Source organism: Aegilops tauschii, chromosome 1 (assembly GCF_002575655.3).
Source record: "Aegilops tauschii subsp. strangulata cultivar AL8/78 chromosome 1, Aet v6.0, whole genome shotgun sequence".
Lineage (NCBI taxonomy): Eukaryota > Viridiplantae > Streptophyta > Magnoliopsida > Poales > Poaceae > Aegilops > Aegilops tauschii.
In genome coordinates this window covers 94,572,846-94,593,368 of record NC_053035.3, presented here as the reverse complement: position 1 = coordinate 94,593,368, position 20,523 = coordinate 94,572,846, and positions in this window count along the sequence as shown.

Below are 20,523 nucleotides of genomic sequence, written 5' to 3'. Positions count from 1 at the left end.
GACACGTGCGCGCCTCTACATCGACCAGTATGTACGTACACGTTCGCTATCGGAATGACAATGCTACATACGCTTCGACCAGGTGGGTCCCGACTATCAGGCACTTCCTTGCATGCGAAGATGTAGCTGGTGGGTCCCAGCGGTCAGGGGAGAATCGCTTTTTTTTTGCCCGGACGCACTTCCTTGCGTGCGAAGATGTAGCTGGTGGGTCCCAGAAGTCAGGGGGAAACGTTTTTTTCACGAAATATGGTGGCCCGTCCGATGGGTCCCCGCTGTCAGGTGGAGGAATAATTATTTTGCGCGTAATAAGGAGGCACTTCCTTGCTGCGGCCGTGGACCCAGCTGTTAGCCTCTCCACGTACAGTCCACGTCCGATGGAAGCCGTTCCTTGACCACGTTAACCACGCCGCGCCGAGAGCACTAGGGCGGTGGACGATGGCGAGGCCTAGGAAGGGGACGACGCGGAGCCGGGGAAGACGCGGCAGTGGATGCCCACACGTAGAGGAGTACGAGGGTTCACTGGTTCGCTGCGGTGTGAGGCTGCCGTCGCCGTAGAATAACAGGGGGTGTGGGTGAGTAGATGGATGGCCTGGCCAGTGGCGGGAATAGTAGGGGGCGGTGAGGCCTCCGCGGCAGCACAGCCGGCCACGGGAGGCAGGAGCATGCGACACGACCGGCGCTGCTTTGGGCGGCTGGAGCAAGAAGACCAGAGGTTGAAGAAGCACTACGGCCGTTGGAAGGCCATCGTACGATCACTGGAGCTAGAATCGTTCATATTGACTAAGTTGACAAAGCACTCCGCCCCCGTTAACTTAGTAGGACCACAAGTCAGCCTCCCACCAAGGTGGGTCCCAACTAGCAGGGGGAGTATTCATTTTGTGTGCGTAATAAGGAGGCACTTCCGGTGGGTCCGAGCTGACAGCGGGGGGAACGTTTTTTCGCGCAATATGGTGGCCCATCCGGTGGGTCCCAGCAGTCAGAGGGGAAACGTTTTTTTCGCAAAATACGGTGGCCCGTCCGGTGGGTCCCTGCTGTCAGGTGGAGGAATCATTATTTTCCGCGTAATAAGGAGGCACTTTCTTGCTGCCGTCATGGACCCAGCTGTCAGCCTCTCCATGTACAGTCCATGTCCGATGGAAGCCGCTCCTTGACCACGTTGACCATGCCGCGCCGAGAGCACCAGGGCGGTGGACGACGGCGAGGCCTAGGAAGGGGACGACGCGGAGCCGGGGAAGACGCGGCAGTGGAAGCCCGCGCGGAGAGGAGTACGAGGGTTCACTGGTTCGGCTGCGGTGTGAGGCTGCCGTTGCCGCAGAATAACAGGGGGTGTGGGTGAGTAGAGGGATGGCCTGGCCAGCGGTGGGAGTAGTAGGGGCGGTGAGGCCTCCGCGGCATCACAGCCGGCCACGGGAGGTAGGAGCACGCGACACGACTGGCGCTGCTTTGGGCGGCGGGAGCAAGAAGACCAGAGGTTGAAGAAGCACTACGGACGTTGGATGGACATCGTACGGTCACTGCAGCTAGAATCGTTTATATTGACTAAGTTGACAAAGCCCTTGGTACGCGTCAACTTAGTAGGCCCACAGGTCAGCCTCCGAAACGGTGCGCCCTAGATGTCAGGGGGAGGAATCATTTTTTGGGTGGCTGAAGCAAGAATATCCGAGATTGAAGAAGAAGCACGACATCCGTTGGATGGACATCCAACGGCCACAGCTGCCAGAACCGTGTGTTGTTGACAAAGCCTTGCATACGCGTCAACTTAGTTTTTTTAGGGGACGCGTCAACTTAGAAGGCCCACAAGTGTGTGGCAGAGAACATATAGCCCATTTGCGATTTGTAAGAATGTATAGCCCATTTTTTAATTCTAATGGAATTTACTACAACCCATTTACAGTTTGTTAAAAGTACATCCCATTTTCTAGCTAGGACAACGATTAATAATTTCAACCAACCGCTCAAAACAGAATTCAAAAAAAATCCCACATTTTTATGGGATCCGAAATATTTTTATCCGAAATTTCTAGTCATATTAAATATAATTTCAAAATAAAGTTGTATTACGTTAAAATCCAACGAAATATTTCGTGCGCAACAAGGAATGAAATTAAAATTTTCAAATTCCAAAAATATTATATTTTTTAAACTAATTACGTGTTTGGTGCATTTTTTATAGTTAATGCCCAGTTATTATAATTACATCCCATTTATTATTTCTTAAAGTCCATTTTCTTGCTAAGCCTAATGCATGCCTCCTAGGAAAGTTTGCAGCCCAGCGGGGCAGAGAATAACAAGTTGACCCGAATATTGTGTACAACTGTTGGCCCAGTTGCATTGCTGATGTTGAAAAAAAGGCCTGTGTAGTACAGTACAACCTAACATGGCTACTCAGCCCACATTCAACGACGCCGGAAAGGCCCAAACAAGGCTTCTATACAACTTTTTGAAGTCACTGAGCTCAATTAATAACTTAAGAAAAAAGTTAGATTACAGTGGAACCTAATTAAAAGCTGTCACGAGCAAAGAAATAATTCAACGGGTCCCACTTGTGCGTGTGTGCGTGTGTGTGTGTGTGAGAGAGAGAGACCCATCGGTCGATGCTCGTAAATACATCTTTCAGCCATATGCATTGCTGATGCTCAGTAAAAACTTATATAGTTGACACAATCATATAGAACATCATAGCACACTGAACTTGCATACAAAAATTTCACGCAGGCGGCACAATCAGGATGGAAGCGGTGGATCGCTACTGGTAGGGCTATGTTGAAACCAACGAACTCGTACATAACGGTTCATCGTCTTTATCAATGACAGGGAAACATCTTGAATGTTGTGCAAAGAAAACAGACAGACAACACATTAAGTTCTGCTAGCACATTAAGTTGACGTACAGCCCTTTCTAAAAAAAGTTCAGGTACAAAATTAGAACATGTCACAATCAAATGTACTGGCACATTAGTGCTTCACACCCATAGCTCGGATTTAACTAGTATCTGACAAGATTCAGTTGTTACCTCAAATTAGAGCACATCCAGGCAGCCAACCCTGCCTCTTCTCCCAAAGAAGCAGTGGCCTCCGCCGCGCGATGGAGTAGGCCCTGTGCCATCCATCATTCCGAGCAACACGGGGAAAGTATGACGTTGACTCCTGTAATGGACGTCGTCGACGGACCCTGGCACCAGCGGCGGCGGCAGGACTTCGATTGATGGATTGACCACTTCTTCGACATGCACGGACACTCGATACAGGTACATCCCTAACGTGGTCCGCGGCGGCCTTGGTGGCGACGAATAGTACAACCTCGGTTCCTGCACCGGTATCTCAACACCAATCACCTTCGGTATAGTGGACGGCTTCTTCATCCATGCCATAACTGTCAGAGCCCAGCTGTCTGGAGGAACAAACATACTTACGAGCTCACCTCCAAGGTCGTTGATAAGATCATTCATGGACTCGTTGTTCCAAGCACGTCGAGGCATGCCGTGGAAGGTAAGCTTTGTTAAAAACTCAAGCTCAGAGGGCACCGAGCCCCATCCTGGGTGCCACCGATCAAAGCTCACCAGCGCGCCATCGCAGAACAAACGCCGGGAAGATTCGAACACACGACTACAGTCGAAAGTTGTCTGGAACGTGACGAAGAAATCAGCCGGTGGCGGACAGACTTCGACGAGCAAGTCACTTATTTGGATGCCGTGCGCAATGCCAAGGTCGTCCGGCGAGACGGGAGGCCGGTCGCCGTTGATGGTTACCATCAGCACTTTGCCGGCAAACTGGTCGTCAAGCGCCGCCATGCCACTGTTGAGCGACAGCATGCAGCGACCGAAGGCAGGACGGACCTCAGGATCTCCGGCTTGGAGATCCGCGTTGACCGGCGACATGATAGTGAGCTTGAGTACAGGGAGTACAGGAGGGGGATTTGGGGGAACTGGAGTAGGAATCGAGATTCCGGAGGTGGGGGAGGGGCGGGAGATTGGGGATGAAAAGGTAGCTTGAATTTCAAACACGTGCCAATATGCTCTCGGCGCGCAAGCGCACGAAAACACCGGTGGTGCCCACATGTCGGCCTAAGAGTCCTTATTCTTTCTTTTTTGGAGAGCCGAGCCTTTTTTTGAGGATCTTTCGAGAGCCCGGCCTGAGAGTCATAATTGACCTGTTTGGCATTCCGTTGCTACTCGGCCCATATTCAACGACACCTCACTGGCCCAAACAAGTGTACATCATCGAAAAGACACTAAGCTCAAATTATATAACTTGAAAAAAGGAGATACACTCTGAACACTAGAGAATGGTGATGCCCTCATTTAGCCCACCAGTAGTTCGAGACAATAAACAGTTCGAAACAACGATATATACAACATTCAAACACTGACTAGTGACTACTACTGACATAAACAGCAAGACATGATAGTTCATAAGAAGTCTTGCTACACCACCAAAACGCACCCATCTGCAGTGCTCAGACTCTCGTGATCCAGATGAGAATGACATTCTAAACAGAGGCAACTATTACATAGTAAGAGTGACATAGACGAGGATGACCAAATGACAAGGAATATGCATAACAAAAGAAAGAACTACCCATCCAGAACAAGCAGCAAAGACAACAAAGTCATTCAAAGAGATGATCCAACACCATCATAATTTGCAGCCCCGCTTCAGCGACCAATGATCCGGAGACACCAGTTCTCCACCCTTTCGATGCAACAGCCCAATTACCTATCAACCTGAAGGCTTGAACCACATCACTGCCTGTCGTAATTGAGACATCCAAGGATCAAAGTTAATCCGGATGCCTTTGTCATTCTCACCTTCTTTTGGCTGCAGGCTGTATCGTTGACAATCAGGGGAGTTTGCTCCCGAACTCCTAGGGCTCGTTGTGTAGACACAGTTTTCCATAGCAAACAGAGCCTCTCTGCCATCAAGGTCCTTGCCAACGGTGATCTCTTGGTTAATCGGATAACTGAGTCAGCGAAACAGAGAGTGTGAACCAAGGCTGTTTACCCGCCTCCAAGTAAAAAATCCTGAAGGCCCCAACAAGCTGGTATCCTGCTCATAGACGTAACAACCACTGTCCGGATACTCACGTATTTCACGGTGCTTGTATACAGTGGGGTTTTTGCAATATAACTTTTTTGGCTCATGTGTCCGAATGATAATCAGTCTTTTGCCGTCGTCTGATCAAGCGAGGAACCAGTTGTGCTTCCCTGTTTTTGGCAAAGGTGGTGTGATTACAAAGGGCAGTAACTATAGGCACACTGCATCATATCAAAAAGGACAGGCAATGTTAATGTAAGATCAGCATTGTTCAGAGTATGAGTAGGATAATGCAAGAAACATCATTGATATGTCCCTGTTGGAACTGGGAGGAAAATACAGGGAAATGTATACTGGGTTCAAAAATATAGAAGTGCTATGCATGGTTATACTCATGTTATCTCGCAATCGATTCTTCACAGGAAACTACCATGTCATGCATGCTATGTAATCATGTTCTGTCCTCACAAACAAATTCTTCAAGGTAACTAACAAACCATGCATTGTTATATACTCGTGTTCTGTGGGCAAAATTTTTGTGAGGATATTATTCTAGCCATTGATTGCTGAAGGGCGAATATAGGTATGTACACATGGTAATCATTACAGGATTTCACTACTTCCAAATATAGAGTTCTCCATATGCACATTTACTTCCCTAATGTATGGTTAGATGAAACCAACAGTGTGGTGCATGTTTCTACATCATGAAAATGAGGAAACTAACATGGCCATTGATACACACTCATATTTAGTAGCAGTATATAGATTACTGTAAAATAAGGAGAATATCAATATATTCCTAACCGTTTGATTATTCAGGGGTACAAATTGGCTGTAATGACATGATCACAATCGCATGAATTAACTCATTCCAAATATAGCTGATTTACGGCGTCTCTAATACATTGCCACAGTTCTACTCAAATTCTGCTCAAACAGGGATATCCAATCATCACAAAAAGTTCAAACAGTGTCATGGCGTCATCATTAACATGAGACAGAAACAACTTACATGTGTCGTCCCAGCAATACGTGGTGCCATCTGCTTTGTCGATCGCTGATACGTCTCCAATGTATCTATAATTTATGAAGTATTCATGCTATCATATTATCCATCTTAGATGTTTTATATGCATTTATATGCTATTTTATATGATTTTTGGGAATAACCTATTAACCTAGAGCCCAGTGCCAGTTCCTGTTTTTTCCTTGTTTTTGAGTTTTACAAAAAAGGAATATCAAACGGAGTCCAATTGACGTGCCAATTTTTGTCGATTTTTTATGGACCAAAAGAAGACCCCGGAGTAAAAGAGTTGAGCCAGGAGAGTCCCGGGGCGCCCCCCCCCCCCCAGGCGCGTCGGCCTACCTCGTGGACGCCTCGGGCACCTCCTTGATGTGAGACCGACGCCAAAAATTCCTATAAATACAGAAACCTCAGAAAATTAACCTAGATCGGAAGTTCCGCCGCCGCAAGCCTCTGTAGCCACGAGAAATCAATCTAGGCCCTCTCTGGCACCCTGCCGGAGGGTGCCATCATCACCGGTGGCCATAGAGGAGTATCCCGGAAAGGCCATCATCGCCATGAAGGCCAAGGACCAGAGGGAGAACCTTTCCCATGGAGTAGGAAGCACAAGGGGGAGAACCTCTCCTCCTCTCTCTTGGTGGCACCGGAGTGCCATCGAGAGGGGAATCATCGCCGCGGTGATCGTCTTCATCAACATCACCATCACCATCCTCATCTATTTTACGCGGTCCACTCTCCCGCACCCCGCTGTAATCCCTACTTGAACATGGTGCTTCATGCCACATATTATGATCCAATGATGTGTTGCCATCCTATGATGTTTTGAGTAGATATCCTTTGTCTTTGGGTTCATTGATGATCTAGATTGGTACGAGTTGTATGTTTTATTTTGGTGCTGTCCTATGGTGCCCTCCGTGTCGCGCAAGCGTGAGGGATTCCCGCTGTAGGGTGTTGCAATACGTTCATGATTCGCTTATAGTGGGTTGGTGAGTGACTGAAACACAAACCCAAGTAAGGGGGTTGTTGCGTATGGGAATAAAGACGACTTGATGCTTTAAGGCTATGGTTGGGTTTTACCTTAATGATCTTTAGTAGTTGCGGATGCTTGCTAGAGTTCCAATCATAAGTGCATATGATCCAAGTAGAGAAAGTATGTTAGCTTATGCCTCTCCCACATATGAAATTGCAATGACGACTATCGGTCTTGTTAACAATTGCCTAGGACAATTCCGCACACCGATCCATCATTATTCCACACTCGCTAGTTATAATATTTAGTAGTATATTCTAACTTTATGATAACAGCAACTACTTTTATATTTTAGCTCTCCGGTATCATGCAAAGTTATCCTCTTCATACCCACAACATAGTTTTATTTCTCGTTTCTAGTTGGAAGCAAACGTTCGGTGTACGTAGAGTCGTATCAGTGGCAGATAGGGCTTGAGAGAATATTGATCTTACCTTTAGCTTCTTGTGGGTTCGACACTCCATACTTATCACTTCCACCTTTGGAAATTGCTACGATGATTCCCTACACTTGGGGATTATCAAGCTCTTTTCTGGCGCCGGTGCCGGGGAGCAATAGCGTGGGGTTGATATTCTCGTGTGTGCTTGTTTGCTTTCTTCACTAAGTAGATTTTGTTTTTCCTTTTTTGTTTCTGTTTAGTTGTGGGTGAAACATACAATTTTTTTTTAAAGAATGAAAATACAAAAAAAATATTACTTGCCTCTCATGCCTAAAAAGTTTTTCAAAAAGAGAAGTGATTGGAAAGTTATGCATTGAAGAAGTGAGGGTCGACCTTGAGCACTTGTGTTCATGCTCACGGAAACAATGTAGAATTTTTGATGGAAGTTTCTCTGTAAATAATTATCCCCTTGTATATATCCATTGTATTATAAAAATAATGTGCCAAGCTTTGGTTTTAGGATGATTAGATTGCTTGTTTACTATGTGCAGAACAAAAACAGAAACTTTGGCTGTAGTGCGTGAATTTACATTTTTTACTGGAAAGTCAAATGGGTCTGAAACTTTTTGCACATTACCTCCGTAAAAAATTGTTCAAATTGTCATATTTATTTCATAATTTTAGGAGTTACATAATTTTACTAAACTTCCAGATTACTACAGACTGTCCTGTTTTTGACAGATTCTGTTTTTCGCGTGTTGATTGCTTATTTTGATGAATCTATGGCTAGTATCGGGGGTATGAACCATAGAAAAGTTGGAATACAGTAGGTTTAACACCAATATAAATAAATAATGAGTTCATTACAGTACCTTAAAGTGGCGATTTGCTTTGTTATACTAACGGATCTCACAAAGTTTTTGTTAAGTTTTTGTGGATGAAGTGTTCGAAGAACGAGGAGTTACCGATGTGAGAAGAATAAAGAGAGGAAAGAGTTGAAGCTTGGGGATGCCCAAGGCACCCCAAGTAAATACTTCAAGGATACTCAAGCATCTAAGCTTGGGGATGCCCCGGTTGGCATCCCATCTTTCTTCTTCAACAATTATCGGTATACCTCGGTTTTTGTTTTGTTCACATGATTTGTGTCCCTTGTGTTTTACTTCTTCTTTAAGAACCATGCTAGTATGAGATGTCCCTTCACCAGTTTATAAAATACTTCATGTGCTTCACTTATATCTTTTAAGTATGATCTTATAGAATTGCTCTTTGTGCTTCATTTAAATCTTTTGAGTATGGTTTTATAGAATGCTTCGTGTGCTTCACTTATACATTTTGAGCTTGGACATTGGTTAGTCTATATTATTTGTAGAATGCTCCATGAACTTCACTTATATATTGGAGTATGAATAATACTATCATCTAGAGCAGGTTTGCAAGAGTGTCAACTTTAGGAACTAGTGATCCCGCTATTCCGAATGAGAATAATTTTGCTTATGTGGAGAGTAGAAAAATTTATATGCTTGTAGATCATGAAAAGAATGCTTTATGTGTTTGTTATATTGTTGAATTCATTCATGATGCTACTGAAAATTATTATGAGGGAGGAATATATGCTTGTAGGAGTTGCAATAATATCAAGTTTCCTCTCTATGTGCTTAAAGTTTTGAAGCTATACTTGTTTTGCCTTCCTATGCTAGTTGATTCTTGTTCCTATAAATTATGTGTTCACAAAATCCCTAGGTATAGGAAGTGGGTTAGATTCAAATGTGCTTGTCACATTCTTCATGATGCTCTCTTAATGTTTCAATTCTTATCTTTTATGCGAGCATCATCGAAATCATCATGCCTAGCTAAAAGGCATTAAAGAAAAGCGCTTGTTGGGAGACAACCCAATATTTACCCTTAATGTTTTATGTTTTTACATGATTAAGATACTGTAGTAATCATGTTTTATAGATTTTGTTTCAATAAAGTGCCAACTAAGACATTTGGGAAGACTTGGGTGAAAGTTAATGTGATCTTGCTGTAAAAAACAGAAACTTTGCGCTCACTAGATTAACTATCATTTTTTACAGAAGAGTGCTTTTGAGTTGATTATTTTGGCAGAACAGTAATAGACAAATTCCTCACGTCCACCAATTTATTTCATAATTTTTGGAGTAGCAGAAGTATGGTTGCTGTTCAGATCATTACAGACTGTTTTGTTTCTGATAGATTCTGTTTTCATTGCATAGTTTGCCTGTTTTCTAGTTTCTATGGCTTATATTTCTCAATATAAATTGTAGAAATGATATGGTACAGTAGAAATTGTGTGGCAACAATTATGAACCTTGTCTTAGACAGTACCAAAGTGAATGGTTTACTCTTTATCATACTAACCTATCTCACGAAGTTTTGTTAAGTTTTGTGAGTAGAAAGACCCAAAGCTTGGGGATGCCCAAGGCACACCAAGGTAATATTCAAGGAAGACTCAAGCGCCTAAGCTTGGGGATGCCCCGGAAGGCATCCCCTCTTTCGTCTTCAAAACTATTGGTATACCTTACTCGGAGCTATATTTTTATTCGTCACATGATATGTGTTTTGCTTGGAGCGTGTTTTCAATTTTACTTTCTGTTTGAATAAAATCATTGGATCTAAATTATCAAATGAAAAAGAATCCTCCCATGGCTAGTTAATTGTTTGACTACTCAGTATCTTTCACTATTATCTTTTGGAGTAGTTTGTCATTTACTCACGTGCTTCACGTATATCCTATGAGTAAATGGTTGAATAATTGAAATATCATAAACCTGAATTTATATATGTTTCATATGCTTATACCATGGGGAGTAATGACTTCACATAGAATAAGTATAGGTAGTAAACTTATTGAAAGTTAGCAAACGTAGAATTGGTCACTTGAACAATTCACGAAAGAATATTGAAGGAAGAGACATTCCACATATAAATATACTATCTTGGACATCTTTTGTAATTGTGAGCACTCATCAAAATATGACATGCTAAAAGGTTGATGTCGGACAAGGAAGACAACGTAATGGGTTATGTTTTCTTGTATCCGAAATAAAGTATATTGTCTAGGATCATCCAACATGTTGAGCTTGCTTTCCCCCCTCATGCTAGCCACATTATTTGCACCAAGTAGAGATACTACTTGTGCTTGCAAACATTCCTTAAACCAGTTTTGCCATGAGAATCCACCATATCTACCTATGGATTGAGTAAGATCCTTCAAGTAAGTTGTCATCGGTGCATGCAATAAAAATTGCCCTCTAAATATGTATGATCTATTAATGTGGAGAAAATAAGCTTTATACGATCTTGTGATGTGGAAGAAATAAAAGCGATGGACTGCATAATGAAGGTCCATATCACAAGTGGCAATCTAAAGTGACGTTCTTTTGCATTAAGATTTTGTGCATCCAACCTTAAAAGCGCATGAAAACCTCTGCTTCCCTCTGCGAAGGGCCTATCTTTTACTTTTATCTTCTACCTTATGCAAGAGTCATAGTGATCTTCACCTTTACTTTTTACATTTTATCCTTTGGCAAGCACATTGTGTTGGAAAGATCCTGATATATATATATATATATCCAATTGGATGTAAGTTATCATGAACTATTATTGTTGACTTTACCCTTGAGGTAAAAGGTTGGGAGGCGCATCTATAAGCTCCTATCTTTCTCTGTGTCCGATTAAAACTTTGAACCCATAAATATCACGTGAGTGTTACCAATTGTGAAAGATTAAATGATAGTTGAGTATGTGAAGTTTGCTGAATCAAAGCTCTGACATAGACCCTTCCTGAAATAAGATGAATTGTAATTGTTTGATGACTAAGAGCACTGTTTGTTAGTTTTCAAGAAAGTTTATGATCTATACTTTAACATGTGAATAGCTTGTTACTTGATCATGAAAAGTTTTATGAGATGAGCTACTGTTATGACATATAATGATGCTAGAAAAGGTGATTGAAATTATCATTTCTCAAACTTGTGCACTTGCTAGCATTCACACTTCATAAATTATTTCTTTTATCATTTACCTACTCGAGGACGAGCAGGAATTAAGCTTGGGGATGCTGATACGTCTCCAACGTATCTATAATTTATGAAGTATTCATGCTATCATATTATCCATCTTAGATGTTTTATATGCATTTATATGCTATTTTATATGATTTTTGGGACTAACCTATTAACCTAGAGCCCAGTGCCAGTTCCTGTTTTTTCCTTGTTTTTGAGTTTTACAAAAAAGGAATATCAAACGGAGTCTAATTGACGTGCCAATTTTTGACGATGTTTTATGGACCAAAAGAAGACCCCGGAGTAAAAGAGTTGGGCCAGGAGAGTCCCGGGGCGCCCACGAGGGTGGGGGGCGCACCCACCCCACCCCCCCAAGGCGCGTGGGCCTGCCTCGTGGACCCCTCGGGCACCTCCTTGACGTGAGACCAACGCCAAAAATTCCTATAAATACAGAAACCTCGGAAAATTAACCTAGATCGGAAGTTCCGCCGCTGCAAGCCTCTGTGGCGATGAGAAATCAATCTAGGCCCTCTCTGGCACCCTGCCGGAGGGGGCCATCATCACCGGTGGCCATGGAGGAGTATCCCGGAGAGGCCATCATCGCCATGAAGGCCAAGGACCAGAGGGAAAACCTTTCCCCATCCAGGGGGGAGGCCATGGAGGAGGAAGCACAAGGGGAAGAACCTCTCCTCCTCTCTCTTGGTGGCACCAGAGTGCCATCGAGAGGGGAATCATCGCCGCGGTGATCGTCTTCATCAACATCACCATCACCATCCTCATCTCTTTTACGCGGTCCACTCTCCCGCACCCCGCTGTAATCCCTACTTGAACATGGTGCTTTATGCCACATATTATGATCCAATGATGTGTTGCCATCGTATGATGTTTTGAGTAGATATCCTTTGTCTTTGGGTTGATTGATGATCTAGATTGGTACGAGTTGTATGTTTTATTTTGGTGCTGTCCTATGGTGCCCTCCGTGTCGCGCAAGCGTGAGGGATTCCCGCTGTAGGGTGTTGCAATACGTTCATGATTCGCTTATAGTGGGTTGGTGAGTGACTAAAACACAGACCCGAGTAAGGGGCTTGTTGCGTATGGGAATAAAGAGGACTTGATGCTTTAAGGCTAAGGTTGGGTTTTACCTTAATGATCTTTAGTAGTTGCGGATGCTTGCTAGTGTTCCAATCATAAGTGCATATGATCCAAGTAGAGAAAGTATGTTAGCTTATGCCTCTCCCTCATATGAAATTGCAATGACGACTATCGGTCTTGTTAACAATTGCCTAGGACAATTACGCACACCGATCCATCATTTTCCACACTCGCTATTTATAATATTTAGTAGTATATTCTAACTTTATGATAACAGCAACTACTTTGATATTTTAGCTCTCCGATATCATGCAAAGTTATCCTCTTCATACCCACAACATAGTTTTATTTCTCATTTCTAGTTGGAAGCAAACGTTCGGTGTACGTAGAGTCGTATCAGTGGCAGATAGGGCTTGAGAGAATATTGATCTTACCTTTAGCTCCTTATGGGTTCGACACTCCATACTTATCACTTCCACCTTTGGAAATTACTACGATGATTCCCTACACTTGGGGATTATCAATCGCGTAGATGATGCCATTGTGTTCAATAGCATCACAGAAGTGTGTATCAGCTTTGACGATGATCCACTGCGAGCTGAGTTGTCTCCAGCTAAAGAAGGCACCGGCCTAAAGATAGGCGAGTCCGTGGTCGAACAAGGCAATTAGCTTGAAGTCATCATAATTCGCATGTCGTGTTGGCACTTGGCATATTACAATCTTCTGCAAAACAAGGTCCGTCCACCTGACGTGGTAATCTAGATGACTAGGACCGCGATAGTAAAACTCTATACAATCCAACGGAGGAAGGATGATCTCATGGGAGGTCTGGAAGTTCACGAGCACCAAATTTTTACCGTCTTCTCTGAAGGCAGCCATCCAGTGGGAGTTCATGCGACCCAGTACATACCTGCCAAGAAGTTTCGGGCGATGGTGATCGGATCAAAGTCGAGGGGAATGATGTACGGCGACCCACTACATACCTGCAAAGAAGTCTCGGCTAATGGAGATCGGATTGAAGTCGAGGGGCATCATGTACGCCTCCGTATCATGGTGAGCCAATCTCGCAAGACTAGATAGCAGCAAGCAGGGTGTCTTGGAAAGCTTTGGCCTCGCTTCGATGATGGCCGTGTGCATGCCCCTCGAGCATGCAGCCAGCCGCGGGGCGCTCAACATATCCATACACGAACAGCAGAGGTCGAGGACGTCACTGGGGAGATTACTCCAATCGCGGCTCATATGGATCCTGCGCAGTTCGCGTTCGGCCATGGTGGAGTTTGGAAGGTGGGGTTTTGGGGGGCTTGATTTACGGGGGAGAAGGCTGTCGGTGCTGGAGCGGCTAGCGAGGGAATAGTAGTACTGGGGGAGGCGAGCGAGGCGAGGGTACGCGGGGGCACAGTGAGATGATGAAGAGTGACCTCAGGATCTCCGGCGAGAAGGAGATGGAGATAGAGTGGTGCTAGGGGAGAGGGAGACGAGGTGAGGCATGCTATACAGTGGCAGTGACAGTGACTGCACAGTGCACAAGGTGAGGCTGACTTTGGTAACCCGGGCACGCCGCCTGGACTGGTGTCACCTCGGGCGCAGGGTCTTGTCACTTCACTGTGAGGACCGGATGAATAATAGTATTTTGACCATCAAGTGTACCACAGTTGTACTACTACTACTACTAGTAGGAGTAGTGGGAATATGAGTAGTACTCCCGTGCTAGCATGCCTCTGGGTTCACTTCATCCTCCAGCTATCATCCATATTGCGAGCAGAACCAAATTCTCGTGCATGCGGAAGCGCGAAGAAGGACTTTTCTTTTTTGAGGATAACCGCATATTCCTTAACCGTAGTAGGAACATGAGTAGTACTCCCTCTGGTCCTCTTTTGTCTGCGCATAACTTTTTTTAGTATTTCTCTAATTAGTCTGCGTATATACCCTTTTGCATGCGCCCATTTCCCTCCATGCCCTGCATTCATAGCATTAATTAGTGTACGCATGAGCAGCTGTAGCCAGACTCCAGCCAATAAACTACAGCATGCAAGTGGGCCATTCTGTGCGCGTGGGAGAGAGAAAAGGCAACGGAAGAGCCCGTCCAATCCATTGCATGCAGTAGTCAAACCACCGCAGGTCTCCTCATGCATGCGCATAACTTCTCCCATTTACTTCTCCATCAGGAACCAATTTTCCTTGGCTTTTTCACTACTCCTTGATCTTCATTCGCATCCAAACCACATTGCATTCACATTTTTTTAACCTCTTCACATCCTCCTGGAGTAATTCCGAAGCCCCTATAAATAATCATCTTCTTCAGTTAGACTAGCCATCTAATCCTAATTCTCCAAACCATAGCCCTCCGGTCCAGCGGTTCCAAATGGCGAAAGAGATCGAGATGCAGGTTTTTAGCGTCCAACATGTCCTCGTCGAAGGCTCGTTGAGCAAAGTTGCCATAGTCACCGACCACCCAAGGGTTGCTCGGAAGTGGATCAACAATGTATCGAACTCCCTCCAAAAGGTGGAGATGAATGTTATCGGTCTCGACGCAGAGTACACGGAGCGTGCCACTGGGAAGATCCAACGCGCCGCTGTCCTTCAACTGTGCCTCGAAGATGTTGGTTTGGTGTACCACATCATACACGCGCCCTCCATACCAGGTGAGCTTCATGATTTCTTGTCTCGGGAGGACATATACTTCTGTGGGGCAGCCATCGCAGGGGAGAAATAGAAGTTGGAGTCGTACAACCTTGATTTGAAAAGCATCGCTGACCTACAAACCAAAATAAAAATTCCTGTAGAAGATTGTGATAAACCGACACCATCCCTATTCGACGTAGCAAATTTTGTGCTAGGAACAAATCTTCAGAAGGGTGATGAGACGTTGGCATTAAGGTCGTCTGGATGGGAGAATTATCCCTTGACGTACGAGCGGATAAAATATGCTTCCCTCGATGCCCGTGTGAGTTTCGAGATAGCTGCAAGGTCCAGAGAGCTTGTTGCGAAGCCGTCTGCCACAGAAAATCAGAACAACAACAAGAAGAAGAATAAGAAGAAGAAGAAGAAGAAGAAGAAGAATATGCTGCACCAGGAGCAGGGCATTATGGATGGATGAACTATTTCCTCTCTTGTAAAAAAATATTCCCTCTCTATGTATATTGATATAGATGGACTATTTCGATGGTGTGCATGTCTTTGGAACAAGTAGTAGCGTGGGTCCGCTTGACTATAAGGAACTATTTATCTGCCTAGCTTTCTCTACTACTTCTTCCAGTGATCGGTATGCAATGCATGTGTCCGTAGACATGACAGCTTGTCCATGGAAGTTCAACTAGGGCGACCATCACGTTTCATCCACTGCCACTCGCGATTCCCACGACGCCGCTCTAACCCATGGCACCAAGTCCCCCGACGTGCGCCTCACCCCTCCCGGCCACACCGCCCCTCTGCCTTTGTGTGCATGACATGTGGGCCACCTTAAATGCGGCAAGCATCAAGTTTCTACCATAGCCACACGCGATTCCCACGATGTCGCACGAACCGATGACACCACATGTCCCCCGACCTGCGGCTCAACCCTCTCGGCCCCACTGCCCCTCTAAATTTGAATTTGAAACTTATAAAATAAAAAGATTCAAAACAAATAAATTGGGAGAGGGGGAGTATATCGTAGGATGTGTCCCATACGAAACAAGTCCCCTGGTTTGTAACCACGAAGATGCGGTTAGAAAGGAGCACAGCGTCTTCGTACTCGTACGGCAACAAATCGGCCGCAGACAGCATGGTCCACCTTTGACCGCCATGTGCAAGGTTCGTGCTATCTTATTAAATCTCACTGTGGTTCTATCGTACCAATTCATGCGGTGGCCCGTTGCATGGCTGATCCCAATGTTGGACAAAGGTTCTACGGGAACGGTGTCACCGTTGTAAATGTTGTGCAAATTGATGTTGGTACCCTCCCATACATATGCAAGCCAATCTCCACTCGCACCGAGCCTAACCTGTGAAACAGTGGGCAGGGGGAGAATTAGGAAATGGATACAGAAGTAGTCTTTAGAATGCATTTACTACGTGAGCAAACTCATCTTACCTGCTCATCGGAGGAAATCCGAGTGCCCCTCAACGTCGGCATCTCAAGGGGCGTCAACTTGCAACTACGGCCACGCCGCGCTGGAGAGACCCCCAAGGAAACATCCTCGTGTGTTCCATGGAACATCAAGATGCATTTGTATGAGTAGTTTATCTTGTGAGAGAAAAGTTTGAACGAGGGAAGGCCTCTAGAGATAGAGATAGACACTACTACTACCAATGTGCTGGCCCGTGCATTACAGTGGATCCAAAGTAGTAGAATAATACTTGTTCACGTGCTTGAAATATAAACACTCTAGTTTTGATATACATGTGTCAGCAGACATGACAGCTTGTCCATGGAAGTTGAACCACGGCGACCATCACGTTTCTTGTTTCTACCACTGCCACGCCCACACGCGATTCCCACGACGCCGCTCCAACCCTACCTGTAAGCACGACGTCCCCCGACGTGGACATGGATCCTCTGACGTGGCTATCACTGCCTTACCCTGCCTTTCCTTCGCTGACTAGTGGGACCCACACTTGCGGGTCCCACATGTCAGTGATAAAATGGTAGGATTGTTCACGTCAGGGGATCCTCACCCCCCCCGACGTGCGCCTCATCCCTCTCGGCCCCACCGCTCCTCTGTCTTTGTGTGCATGACATGCGGGCCAGCTGAACTGCGGCGACCATCAACTTTCTACCACAGCCACACCCGATTGGATGCGGTTTTCCTGCTCCGCTGCTGTGATCCGATCCGTACTCCCGCACCATCGAATTTTCATCCAGCGGCTGTGACACATTTCTTCCAGGGCATCAATCCTCAGCTGGAGTACTTCTGTACTATAGGTAGTACCCGCCGATGTGGCCATCTACGCCTCGTAACGCCCCGACGCCTAGCTGTGGCACCCTCGCCACGGCCACGCCACCACCGGACGGTTCATCTCGAACGAGTGAGTCGCGAACCACACCACCAGCATGAGAATGACATGTGGGCCAGCCGCATTTTGTCCGCATGTCATTGACTCATAGGCCGGGCACTAAGCCACTGAAGTTCGGTCTCGTGGGCCCCGAGAGGGAAATGTAACTCCTGCGGCAGGCCTTGTGGTGCTCCCGCAGTACGAGCTCGTGCCAAACCCGGAATTTGTTTCTTACTACTACCAACTACTAGTAAGGTACACGTGCATTGCACGCATGAGATTCTGGTGGTTTGTGCATTATGCTTCTACATGTGGAGTCTTCTAGATTCTACATGTGGCATAATCTGGTGGAATGTAGATGATATCCAACGGCCAGTAGTGCTCGGATTTTCCATCTTTGTACCGTCGGATTGGCTTCATCCAACGACCAACTTTCAAAGTTAGAGCATGATTGGTTTGATGCCAAAAGTTGGCATGCCAATATTTGGCAAATGCCAAATGTTGGCTAGTGATTGGTTGGCTACCAACTTTTCTTCTCAACCCCACAAAAAGTTGCCAACATTTGGCAAATTTTGATTTTGCCAAATGTTGGCTTGCCAAATATTTGCAATGCCAATTGTTGGCATCAAACCAATTATGTTGACACACTATATAGGGGTATAGATGTTTGGTTTGCAGCCTAAGGTTGCCACGCCTAAGCTTAGGCATGTCACAAGTGTGTTTGGTTGCGTTCTCGTCTCAGCATAGTTGTTCCCTCTTCATGCATGCTCAACTCAACACCCCTCTTCATGTATGCTCTCTTCATGCATGCTTCTAGTGTATTTTTGCTAATCTAGTGTGGACTCATGCACTCTCCATACACTCTACCAAACACCCAAAAGTGGGTCGAGAAGGGAACTCTTGGGATCATGCACCCTTCATACACCCTGCCAAACACACCAGGCATGTGTTTGGTTCATTGCTACACTTGTGGCTTGCCACACTTTTCTAGCTACATGGTCCACATGTCATAGACTCAACTTCTTGCCAAATCTTGCCACACTTGTGGTGGCCATTTTGTTAGCCACATTTTTTGTGGCAGACACACTTTGCCTAAGCTTAGTTGTGGCAAAGTTAGTCATGAATGACGTTCAACCAAGGAGTCTTCTAGATTCTACACGTGGCAGAATCTGGTGGAATGTAGATGATATCCGACGGCCAGTAGTGCTCGGATTTGCCATCTTTGTACCGTCGGATTGGGCTCATCCAACGACCAACTTTCAAAGTTATTCACACACTATATAGGGAGTATAGATATAGATGTTCCAGCCCATTGCAATGGATCCAAAGTATATCTATTTAGTGGAGTGCACTCTAAACACATTATCTATTTATTTTTCTCTAACCTTTCGTAGCCATGCAACCAAGCCACATAAGCTTCATGGGTGCCCCCCACATCATATTATTCATACTACGTTGACTGAAAAAAAGATAAATCACCCAAAACAAGATCTTCCCTTTTTTGTTCCTACGATGTTGTGCCGTGCACGTACCTACTAGTTGTATAGTGGTAGTACTAATTGTATAGTACAAACTTGGTACTAGTAGGAGTAGAGTAGTACAGAATGCTCCTACTCTATCAACGAGCCCCATCTGACACCAAATTTCTTGGCTTCCATGCTACAGCTAGATCATCCCCTCGTTTCTGTTTTCCAACCCGGCGGCGGGCATGGTACGGTTTGCCAATAGTCGGTTTGCTCAACGGCGGTCCCACATGAAAGTGAAAATGCTAGGCAACACGCCTTCCCTAAGCTATGTGTCGTGCCGGACGGGCCGTGGAGTACTCCCGATTCCCGGGCGTGTGGGGGGGGGGGAGTGCGACGCGAACGCGACAGGCCTTTTCCTTTTACTAGCAATGTGCCCGTGCGTTGCGACGGATCCAAAGTAGTAGAATGGTAGTACTAGTTCACAAACTTGAAAGAAATCACTCTTGTTTTGATATACTCCTAATATATTATTCCCTCCATTCCTAAATATTTGTCTTTTTAGAGATTTCAAATGGACTATCACATACGGATTATATAGACATATTTTGAAGTGTAGACTCACTCATTTTGCTCCGTGTGTAGTCACTTATTGAAATCTCTAGAAAGACAAATATTTAGGAACAGAGGGAGTACTTTTCACTCAAGATATATGTCTCACACTGTTTTGATGAGGTGAGGGAGGGATGTGGTTGCTTTCAAGATAATAAGGGGTTTTCTGCAAATTAGAGCAGAGAAGTGGGCTATTGTTGCAAAAATGCCACAACTGACCTCACAGCCGTTAGATGCAGATCTAATGGTCAGAAACGACGGATGGCAGACAAACCACCATCACCAACTGAGTCTTTTATAGGAGTAGGAGTAGAGAAACATGTATAAATTGTAACATTTTGGTTCTGCTCCTTGGCACGATCGATAGATAGAAATAACGATTGGAAACGCTAGGGCGGGGCTATTTCCGCCAGATAAGCAGGGTACATAGTAGCTAGGTTGGCGCATCGTCGGTTTGGTCACACGCGGTCCGACATGTTCTAGTGTTTCTAGCAAGATGCCCGCGCGTTGCACGAAGTTGATGGAAAAGGTAAGCACAACTTATAAATTGACGGATGGAGTACTAGTTACAGTGATGCATATAATTAAGCAAAGGGATCGCACATGTCGGTATTGACTGGAACGAGAATGCAACAGCACAATAAGAATTATGGCCACGATGATGATGCGATCGCAGTGGTGGTTACAGAATGCAAGAAGAAAGATGCATCCATCAATGTACGACCTCCTCCTCCTCAACTTAGTGCGACGGGCCACCGACCGGCGGCTAAGGAGCGGCGGCTTTTGTGGCGAGGTCGAGGTGCTTCTCAGCAAAGGCATCCAAGGCTTCCAGCCGGTTGAGGAAGGCCAACGTCGTAGCATGCTCACTAGCCTTGTAGATACCTATGTA